The sequence below is a fragment of the Lagopus leucura genome, unplaced genomic scaffold, assembly GCF_019238085.1.
Source record: "Lagopus leucura isolate 7727_CA_CO unplaced genomic scaffold, USGS_WTPT01 Super-Scaffold_100001, whole genome shotgun sequence".
In the NCBI taxonomy this organism is placed as follows: domain Eukaryota; kingdom Metazoa; phylum Chordata; class Aves; order Galliformes; family Phasianidae; genus Lagopus; species Lagopus leucura.
In genome coordinates this window covers 93,142,046-93,151,557 of record NW_024962262.1, presented here as the reverse complement: position 1 = coordinate 93,151,557, position 9,512 = coordinate 93,142,046, and positions in this window count along the sequence as shown.

Sequence of the window (9,512 nt, the reverse complement as noted above, 5' to 3'; positions counted from 1 at the left end):
ATTCATCACTAAATTATCCATGTTTATTATATTCATACAGATTATTTTCTTCACCATGCTGTTTTTTCTGCTTTAGATGGTATATTCGGTTGAATTGTAAGTAAAATAGAGTAGGTTAATATGCCTGTGATCGGCTGATCAATCACTGGATTTCCTGAGAGGAACCACTTGCATTTCTCTCTTTTCCAAGCTTGTGGTTTCATCAGCACCTCTTGTTGTTATCAGACCTTAGAATTTCAATTGTATGATTTTTATTTTTTCTCTGTACCCTTTGCTTTCTATAAATGTCAGAACATGTCTATTTTTTTTTCCTCTGTTTTTAACTCAAATCTCGCTGTGATAATACTACCCTTTTAAAGATGCTATTCCTACTTGTTAAATTTAATGTACATAAAAGAGCCTTCAGGTACCATAAGCATATAACCATGCTTTTTTGAGGTTGGTTTTTTTATTTTATTTTATTATTTTTTTTAATTCTTACAAGCTTAAGTGAGAGATGGGTCATTTTGGGTTGTTGGTGGTGGTTCTTTTAGAACAGTTTTCTAGGCAAAAAGTGCAGAAAAATAGTGAGATGGATGCCAGCAGGCACAAGCTCAGCTTTAAGATTTGCCGTATACCTATGGGATCAAGGTGTTTCTACTGTGTGTTTAGGTAGAAATTATATAGTTGACCTCTCTGCTTCAAAATCTGACGCTCTTAATCTAAAGTAGTAGCTGTGTGATTCATATTAATATCTGAGTAACTCCCAGTCTTTCAGTACTCATTCTCATGTCCTTGTAGATAGGGATGAGGGACACTGGAAAGGTTAATTACTTAAGAGGTCATACAGGCAACTAGTAGTGTATTCTCTGTTACCCTGCTTTGTCGTCTTATTGTATCTACCATTTTATCGTTGTATGTGTCCTTAAGTTTGATCCCAGTTTTCTTTTTAATCTTTCACGCTGTTGTTGGAGGTGATTATTTCAATCCCAGCTTCACTTCTTCTGAATTCTGAAAATTCTAATGGTGTGAGAACAAGCTTTGATTCAGTATTTGAGCACGGAAGACACCAGAATGTGTGCGACTGTATCTACTCTAGTGTCTTAGATTGGTACCTAGAAGTACTTTGAGGAGTGTCTCCGAATTGTCCATGTAGGAGAATCAGTTTGGAACAGAGGCACCATGCTTCTCCAGGAAAAAACTAAGCAAAGATGCCAGAAGTGCACCTAAAACACTTCAAAAGCAAAAGGTTGCTTGCTCTGTAGGGCTGCATTGGACCAAGCATAAAGTAAAGCTCCTGGAATGGTTACAGAGTGGGCACTGACCTCAAAAGCTGCTTCTTGGCCCACAAATCTACCCATATTGAGCCAGTAGTACATGCCAGGGCAACTCTAAGTGAAAGTTGTGAATTCCTAGAACAGGAAGCCTGCTCTAAAAGCGCTCCCTTCCTGTTTTACTGTGCCTCTATATTGTTTTCTTTGGTGAGTCAGAGTGCATGCATGTGTTTATATTCCTCATGAGCACTAAGATGAACATCAGGTTTTTGTTGGGTTGACAGCCCCTTTTTAGTGCCTTTTATTTTAATGTATTTAATTAGAAGCCCTTACCATGGAAGGTTTAGTGCACAATAGGTCTTTGCTACATTATTTGTTTTGTCATCTAAGCTGTGTGGTATTGTTTAAATGTTGTTCTCACTCTTTGTTTTCCTAGTTCCAGCTGGGAAACCCAAATACTTTGAGCAAACAAATTGTGACTAGAAAAACTTTACTGAAGTTCTGCTAAAATTCACAGGATCTGGGGTTTTCAGGCACTACTCAGGATGTCTGGCAGGCATGTGAATAGCAAATTGTTCTCTGAATTGTAGTGAATGAATTCTTGTTAATAAGCAGGTGTTTTTTTTTGTTTTTTTTTGTAGTAGCAGTAGAACTCAGCTTTAAAGACAGAATTTTGCTAAAATATAGGCAATAGGAGGGTAAACACTACCAAAATAAGTATTAGTGCTGTCCCTATGGGATGCTGCTAGGTACTGGGAAGCATTAAAATCCCTCCCATTACCTCTCTCCTCCAAATCACTTTCAAATCTTCTAAGTGAAATACTTCCAAACAACAACTCTAGTGAATAAAGCAAAAGACTAGTTATTTTTATACTGTTATTTGGAGGAAAAGGGGTTATTTTTCTCTTATTCTCTTTTTGATATTGCATATCATTAATTTCTACTGGAAGAAGAAACCAGCAGGTGCTCAGCTCATACCTATTGCTTTAAGTTCAGTTGGTCTCTAATTTCACTAGCTTATTCTCCCTAGAATGTACTTTCCACTAGGATTCTTTAATGTTATCAGTGGGAGTGAGCAGAACAACCGGAGTACTATGGAATTAAGAGGAAAAATCCATAAAACCTAATGTAGCAGAGCAGCATCAGTGTTTTGTCTGCCAGCGTTCGAGAAGATGGCAGGATGCATGGAGCTGGCAGCTGGATTTAAAATAGGGAAGTATCTCGTGTAAAGGATCTCCTATGAGCTGGTATTGGGAAAGGTACTTGCAAGCAGAATCTCTCTCTCTGTATTACCCTCTTCCAGGGTATAGATAATGCTAAAGCTTAAATGATCAGTGTTGGCTTTTGGCATGCAAAAGATGAGGTTAAGCAGAGTGAATGCTCTCTAATGAAACACAATGACAGATGACAGCCTCTTGCTCTTGGAGCTGGGCATTCTTTTCAAGAGAAAATGAAAATTTCAGGAACAAGAATATAGAGAAACTTGGTCATGGCAAGGATTTTAATCCTGCATGGAAATCTTTTCTGAGTGAAGGTCAAGGAAAATAGCTTATTTTATACTCTATTGATTATTTTATAAAACTCTAAAATACGCATCAGGATGTGCTGAGTTTAAATCTGCCTTTGGGAGCAGTCCAAATCTAATGCCTTGGAGGAAGGGGAAGGCAGTAATAAGATTCAAAAACGCTATTCCAAACCTCTGGAGAGGCCTTCCTTGTTTGGAACTTGATTCATAAAATTAACCTCTTTCTATCAATCACTGCTTTCTATTTGTATGCTGCCCTGCTTCGATGGATCAGAATCTAGTTAACAGGTTTTAGCTTATATCCTCCTCTAGGCTGGAGGAACTAGTGGTAAAGGTGAAGACCATTGATGGAAGCAGTTTATTTACTGTTTCATTGCCTCAAAATGAATTCAGACCTACTCCTATCCTCAAAACTGACTTTTCCTTAAAAAAGAAACAAACAGAAAATGAGCAACAAACAAGCAAAAAGAAACAAAAGCCCATTTAAAACAGTGTCTCAGTTTTGTTCTTTATAAATAGTTCATCACCATATTTAGCAACTGAGGCCAAGCCTGGGGCTGGAAGAACCAATGTGCAGAAATCCATACTGCTGGCTGCTGTGGCTGGGGAGCAATGCAGCCCGTATTACTTGGCAAGAAATCCTGTAAGTAATCAGCAGGGTCCTCAAAGGTCATCCTTCTTGTGTGTTGCCTAAAAGGCTTTTTGCTCTTTTCCTTTCCTCTATTTGAATTGATCCTGTCCAACAGAGTCTGGCTTTGTACATAAATCCTTGCTAAGCTTTCAGTCTGTGCTCTAGCTGTGCTACACTGCCTCATGCTACTTGATGTGCAGAAGTCAAAGAGGTTGCTGGTTTGATAATACCAATATCTGTTAAAACCATACCCTGAAAACAGACTGCTCCAAATACAGTAACGACCATCTCATTGGTAACAGCAGGTTCAAGCTCCTGTCTTGCTGTGCTGTGTGGCTCTGGAATATGAGCAAAGTGACTTGGCAGCTCAGAGGGCACTGATGGAAGTTGTGCTTCTAAACTCCTTGGTTGTGGCTGAGAGTTCTGTTCCCAGAGTCAAGCAATACAAAGAGTGAACTCAAGGAAGCATGAGACTGATATGAGCTTTAGTTAGTCAACCCCTTTTCTTCCTTATGCTGAAGATTGTTTAAAAGTAGATGATGCTATTTTTCTCCTCTCCGTTGTCAGCAAATGAAGTGTCCTTCACAAAATCAGCCAGCTTGGCAAGATGCTGGATCTTGCTATTGTCAACTATGGAAACTGGCTTAATTGTAAATTCTCACTTTCTCATGTTTGTGTGATTTAGTATGCAGTTGTTGTGCAATGACTAAACTCAGGAGTCCTTTCTCTTTCCTTTTCTCTGCCTTATTAAGAAATCTTGTTTCATTTTTCCCATTGTCCAGTGGAGAATCTGGCACTTTTTTTTTTTTTTTTTTTTTTTTTACAAATATGTCCTGTAGCTAAGTACTAATGATTTTCCTAATGTTTGTAAGAAATACATGACTTTCAGGTATTTATTCCTTTGTCAATGTTATTGAAATATAGGTCATAGTTTTGAATTGTGAGCAAGAATGAATTCATAGATAATGTATGGCTATAGATACACTTCTCAGCTAAGCAAAATTTCTTACATTAGAGATCTTTAGTCTTTGATCTTAAATTAATAAGTGTACTATGCCTCTCCTCTTAACTGACTGAAGAACTATATGGTGTGTAGAGGAGGAACTATATAAGGAAACCTTTTGGTTGGTTGATTATTTTAGTGTTTTTTTTTTTTTTTTTAATGTATGTTTTTTTGAAATGGTTGGGTACAGAAAGCTTTGGGCGAAGAATGGGGATGCAAAATGCAGTTATAGACTGATGTTACCTACCTGTGTTCGCAGCTGATGGACTAGATGAAACTGTGTATGTGCATGGGTATAATTAAATCCAAGAGAAATAACTTCAGACTGAAAGAAGCAATATTTCAAATAATGTTCTGTAACTTAAAGAATTGTATCCACTCTAGGCATGCAAGGTTCAAACCCTGGAATCAACCAGAGAGTTAGATGCAACACTGAAATCAAAATTGCTCTTGAATTGGTCAGGGTAGGCTTTCACAGAATAGACGAATGTTTGACCTAATAGCGTTGGACCAAACCTTCTTTTACTTGAGGTGACATGGCAACATTCCCATCCACTCCGACTAGGCAGACACCTTTCATTTCAAGGTCACGTCACAAAGGATACATACAGCATAAACTGTGTGTTGTTCAATTTATCTATGTCAGGAGGATAGAAAAAGGAGCTGACCCTGCTAGAACTTGGTCCAGTTGTGCTTTCAAGTCCAGGTACTATTCTGGTAATGAGACCCTTGTGCTCCTGGGGATAACCAATGTCACTGTGTTTTTTCTCTCTAACTTGCCTCAAAATGCTGCTTTGAAGTGACGTAATTGTTTGACAGACCTGTATCAGGACACAAACTACAGAGTGACAGCACTTTCCTTTGGCTGAATCCTTTCTTTTTTTGTGTGTGTGTGTGTCTGAATACTTAGCTGATTCCTCTGTGTAGTTTAAAATAGGAAATGCTGATGTATAGGCTAGTTACAAAATTGTATTGTAAGGGTAAAAAGAGTCATGATTACCTAATATTGACAATGATGTAGGCTTTGTGAAGCGGAGAGAATCTAGAGAAGAGATGCTAGGCTTAAGTATCTGTGGATAAACGGTACGCACAGCTACACCTTCTGTGTTTAAAGCATGATATTAACAAGACTAACAGAAGTCTAAAAATATTGTGGTTGTTCTTTTGAAGCACTTGGAAGTCAGATGTAGGCTGCTTCTACAGATTAGAAACTTAATTTTGTAAGCATTAGATCTAATTTTAGATCTTGCTTGAAACGGTTTCTAAAACCTGTAAGAAATTCAAGAGCTTATTCAAATGTCAACTGTGGCAAGTACTGTGTAACATATTAGTAATATAGACACATTTTAAATAGTGGTGTTTCTTATTTGGAAATAGCTGTCTTTGCCAAGTGTGTACGTAGAAATTGGAGAGAAATTCTGTTCTCTAGGCTGGTATTGGTGGGTTTTAGTGTGACTTCTTAACTATGTGAATGAAAGTTGAAATCCTTGTTTGTGTCCAGAATGGTGTCCTTCTGTTATGTTAACAAACAGCAGTCTGATGGAGTCATAAATAATTTATGAACTGGGAACATTGATTTTTGCTCAGTGCTTATAGGAAATTATATGCTTGTGGCTTCAAGAAATAATTGGTGCAATTTAATCACATAAAAATTATAGCACCTTTAATTCTTTTCAAATTGAACCCTAATGACACTGGATGTGTTTAAAAAAAAAAAAACTAAGCAGGGTACCTACTCAGACTGAAGAAATGAGAGGAACAGAAAGCAGCATGTTTAACAAATCTGATAAATTGGATCCCAATGGTAGTGGTTTTGAGGAAAGTCTAATTGACTTTTGCCTGATCACACGTTAGCGTTTCCACAGGAAAATGTTGCAAACCTGAATGAAAATGCAGCATTACTAAGCAAGTTGGAGGAGCAGAGTGCCTGGCATTTTATGAAAGAAGTTCCATTTGCAAAATTTCACAGAGTTGGAGGTAGTTTTTGCTCTAATGTATTCCAATTTTCCTTTTACTGCAGTAATTTTCCATGTAAGCTCTGTATTCTGGGTGGAGAAGGAAATGACTAACATATGAGAAAGAAGAAAGTTACAGCAACTTGACCAAATGCAAGTCTCAATTTCTTTTAAGGAGGGAAAATGACCTCACAGTCAGAATATTACATGAAGTTTAACAGATTCTAAGTGCGGTACAAATACCTTGTGATACATACTTCAAGTCAAGTTTGAAAAATGAATTGACCAACTCCTCCTGAACAGGAGAAGAAGAAAGGAGTTGTAGGACTCCTCTGCACTCTTTGCTTGAGAGGGGGAAAAAAAAAAAAAGCTGATCGAAATGCTTAGCTGCAAGCAGGTTTTAGTAAAATCACGTGATATTCTGGCTACTTATCAATGTGCATTTTTCTTGGAAGGTCATCAAATTTGCAAGAAAGATATTGTAGGATGCAGTTTCTATCCACTCTGGAGAAACATTTAAATTCTGTCTTCAAAATTGCTTTCAGAATGCAAAGGGATGAACTTTATTTAGTCTGCGTTAAATCTACACCTCTTTATTATCAAGTAAAAATAGGGGAAATTGCAAACTGTATTTCTAAGTGTAAAAGAGTATCATTTAACTCTGATGTGAAGCTGATGTCAACTAATCCATTGTATCCATTCAAAGCAGGAACAAAACAAATAGACGCTACTTAAAAACAGAAAAGCTGCCAACAATTTCAGCACTAATCATGAAATGGCATTTAGGTAACTCAGTGGTGATCCCTGTAATGCTAACTGTAGGCTTAATGCGGCATGTTAAGTGGTAGACTGATGCCTGGAGATGGCTTGAGGCTGAGAATTGTGGAGCATCTCAATACATTACAGGGAAACAGACTAATCCTGGAACTATGATATAGGTGAATAGCAAAATAACTTCACGTTTTATATTCTGCAGCCAGCCTGGTCTCTGTAACTGAGCCATCAGGGCTTCAATGCAAAATGCTGCATGTCTGGAAACTAGCCCCAGTTGGTTTTCTTTTCTGATGATTGAAAGGGTTGCTGTTTTCCTGGGTCCCTTGGATGCTCCATATCTGTTTCTGGACAACACAGAAGCTGTGAAGTGAGCTGTGCTTATTTAAAGCATGACACTGTCACTGCTGTACCAGGAACTTACTGTTTTGGTTACACTGAGTGTTATGTCTCACTTCTCAAAGTAATTCTTGAACCAGCAGGATTCTAGTTCCAAGCACTGATAATGGCTGGACAAGAATGGCTCTTTTGACTGTTTCATTGAAAACTCACAGTAGCTATTACTAAAATGCTCTAAATACAGGATGCGTATATATGCTACACTTCAACAAACATTTAATGACCACCAAACATTTACTTTAGGCAGTAACAATCTTATTAAATATGTCATTATGAGCCTTTGTTCCATTTTGCTTCGTGCACGGACATATGCAAATAACTTGTATTAACAGCTTTGAGTGAAATTTCAATGGCAAGCTTAATAAATCCCTGGGTGGTGCTCAGGCTGATAACATTAGTTCCACATACCGTTTTATTCGGGCAGCTAATGACTCTTTTTTTTTCTCCCACTGGCCAATTCCAGATTGATAAAAGCTGAGAAACAAACAGATACGGGTGCAGAATGCTGAAAGCTATACTTTGCTGTTAATTTGGTTCAGATTCAGATTTTGGGCTGAGTAGTGACAGAGGATCGCCTTGTTAGGTGACTTATTGGCCTGCGTGAAAAGGTCTTCATGTGTCCTGCCAGTACAGCCCCTCAGCATGGCTGATGGGGGATACCTTCTGCATTCTGCCTTCTGCCTAAGTGTCTTGTCTCTTTTGGAAGGTGGTGTTATTTCTGTATACGGCTAGGGCTTGTGATGGGATGTCCTGCTGCAACATGATGATTCTGTGAATGCATGCCGGCTCTGCAATAGTCTGGAGTGAATCATAGGGGGAAAAGTCCATACAGTTGCTGCTCGGCAAGGACATTGAGCAGGGGCTGTGCTTAGTGGAGAGCACAGCTGGCTGCTAATGTCAGTAATTTGAGCATAGTTTTTGTTGGTTTTCTTTTTTTTGGAGGTGAAGGAGGGAAATAAAAGAGGTCAGGCAACAGTTGCAGAGTGGGTGGGATGTCAGGCAACTTGCGGAAGGCAGGGGATAGTGACTGAAGAGAAGATCTGAGGCAGAGCTCAAGCACCTGAGCTCTGTTCTTCCTTTGCTTTGCCTGCTGCCTGCCCTCGGCTGTTTAAAAATAAATGCTTCAGAGTCTTTGAAAAGACTCTGTTATACTGAGGTTGTGAGGGGTGTATTATGGCAGGTCTTTTAGATGTGCCATTAAAGTCTGAAGCTGTGGAGATGTCTGGCTGAGGCTCTGAGTTAGCAAAGCCCTTAGAGCTACGCTTCTGTTTATTAAAGCATTTGAGTGTAATTCACTAACCCTAGTGGTGCTGAAAAGTGCTTGCCAGCGCTTTGCATGTACAACCTGTCAGTTCCATCATGTTATACATATCCCCTATGTATAGCCTGGTAACTGTTTGTCATTCCAGCCTCGTTTCCTTCTTTGCTTCTGGGAATGGATCCTGCACGCTGGAGGGAAACTAGCGTTTACTGTTCAATCAGAATAGTTTGTCTTCATGGGAGCAGCATTGATCTCACAACTGTTATGTTGTCTGTCAGTGCCTAATCACAAAATCTCCTGCTTGCATGTGGAGAACTGCAGAGTCCAAACAGGCTCTGCTAAAAAGCAAGGATGCCAGCTCTGTGTGTAGAAGGAGGTTTTGGAATAATGGGAGCAGGTATATGTGATATAAGTCATTAAGGTTGGAGGAAAAACACAAATGCTTACTCAAGCTGGGAGGAAATAGAACAGAGCCTAAGGGCATACAATTGGACTGGATTTTACTACAAAATCATGGTGGACAGCTGTGAATAAGAGGGCAATACAATGCTGCCTTGAGCTACTTCTAGTGATATTCTGGGCAGAAAAGCCAGAGATGACTGATTTTATTTTTTTTTCCCCTTCATCCTCTTTCCCTTGCTCTCTGCGAGGGAACTGACCAAAAAATTAAGTGGCTTTTTTTTTTTTTTTTTTTTTTTTTTTTTTTTTTTTTTT